Source organism: Apis dorsata, unplaced genomic scaffold, assembly GCF_000469605.1.
Source record: "Apis dorsata unplaced genomic scaffold, Apis dorsata 1.3 scaffold_295, whole genome shotgun sequence".
In the NCBI taxonomy this organism is placed as follows: Eukaryota; Metazoa; Arthropoda; class Insecta; order Hymenoptera; family Apidae; genus Apis; species Apis dorsata.
The window spans coordinates 942,464-944,756 of record NW_006263570.1 but is presented as its reverse complement, the minus strand read 5'-3'; positions in this window follow the sequence as shown (position 1 = coordinate 944,756).

The following is a 2,293-nucleotide window of genomic DNA, read 5'->3' as shown; positions in this document are numbered from 1 at the left end:
CACGTTTCTTTTATTATTTTAATCGCGAAAACGTACGATGTTCCTANNTATATATATATATATATATGTATACTGAAAACAGACAAAAGCAATATAATGAAACATAATTTAAAATATAACATTGAAATTTTATTATGATAACACTTATGTTAATCAAACGATGATCATTAAAATAATTATTCAAAAAATATATATATATATTTAAAAATGCTTATCAAATAAAATTCAAAATACAAAAAGAGAAACAATCTCATCATTTTTTCATCTTTCAACGCCTTTACGTTTGATAATTTATATAATCAAACACAAACGATCATTTAAGGCACCTTACATACAGGAACATCGTTATTTTTATTCAAGATGAAATGATAAAGATTACGATAATCCAGGCGACACAAAAAGTTTGCCCCAAGAGTCTCGCCTCGTAGTCCCTAGTAAGGTAGAAAATCAAGCCAAGTATATATACTTTATTTATAATATATATCCCTCCTAAAACAACCTAAAACCTAGCCTACGTATATTTTTTATTTTTGCGTTTAAAATTCATTCGAATTGTACATACAGACACTGACGTTTAGAATTATGTACAGACATGTACACGGATTATGTACACATAGAGTTGATGATCTCTAACGTTTATCATTGTTAGTCGAATAATAATCCTCTTCACTCCCCTTCTCACGCTTCTTTCTCCTTTTCATATTTTTCATTCATATTTTAATAAATAAACGCTTTCTACCGCGTGTCTGTTCGTTCGATGCGCGTACATACATATATATATATATATATATATATATATATGTATAATGTATTCATGGCTGTATGTATATAATCAATTATGTTACAGTNATATGTATAATATGTATATATGTATATATATATATATATATATATATATATATAATATATTAAAATTTATTCTGACACAAATATAGTTAATATATATATTATATATATATTTAAGTAACAGAGGTAACAAAAATCTTGGGGAGCTTCAACAAATCTACGAACGTTTTCTCTTGACAATTGATCGCTTACTTATCGACATTTAAATACGCTAATTTAATTTTAAACTAAGTAGAACTAGAGCGAACGTGCAACAAGTCGTATTAATTTTAGAACGACGGATTCCGGTTCACGGATCATCATCTTTTCTTAAAATAACGAAATTCTTCGATTCAATTTTTCTTTTTCTTTTTCTTTTTTTTCTTTTTTCTTTAATTCTGATCTCATTTTTCTTAAAACTAAAACAAATTTTGATCACGTTACGTCCTTTTTTTCCCCTCCCATCGTTGAAAAATATTCGAATAGAAATATTTTTACCATCTCTAGAGTAAATCTTCTCCAAAGATTTAAATTTTCAAGTTTTGATTCTAGATGGATTAAATATTTCGATTCGTGAGCCGATTCCCGTGAGCGCATATATATATATATATATGTATAATAAACAGAGAAGAATAAAGGAAAAGAAGTAAGAGTAAGGAAAAGAAAGGCAAATGATTTAAAAAAAAGAATGACAAGGAGGGCAACAGGTAACAGTTGTAATGTCTTGTGGCACAATCCAGGAAACATTTCACGTGCGTATATAGTCATAATAGGTACACATCGAAAACCACGAATAATCGTGACCAATTCCCCCATTCAACTCGTCCAATTAATTTTTAGCCCCTGTTAATTACCTACTAATCGAGAAAAATAAAAAGACTTGAAGAAACAAATATCGACGTATACATTGACGTTCGCGTGAGAGCTCTAGAATATTTTTAGGTTCATCCAATATTATTACGATATCCTCTTCGAAGAAACGAAAATGAAATTAAAAAAAAAAAAAAGACAAAGAAATAGAAAGCTTGCACGTTCGATTATTATCCCATCGACGATCCAATCGATCGATTTTGATCGGTGGCCGTCGCGACGTTTCGTCCATTCCACGTTTCTAACACGAACAGAAGGACTTCCGTTACCCTGTCTCCTCGTTGAACAGAGCTTCGACTACGGCTGCGAAGTACAACTCCCTCGAGGGACCTCTATCCCCGTTTCGTCTCGATTCTGTGTGTTTAGATTTCTTCGAGGGAAAAAAAAAAAAAAAAAAAAAAGGAAAAAAAGAAAGGAAAAGAAAGAAGCTAGAATCGATTCTGGCCAAAGAGTTTGTTTTTCGATCAACGATGATAGAGGTACCTCGCGAGCTTCATCTTTCGATGCACGCGTTTCGCACTTCTATATGTATGATCGCGTAGGTATTTAATTTATGGTGTATGGCTGGCCTGGCTGCAGAGAACACGCGGGATTTCGC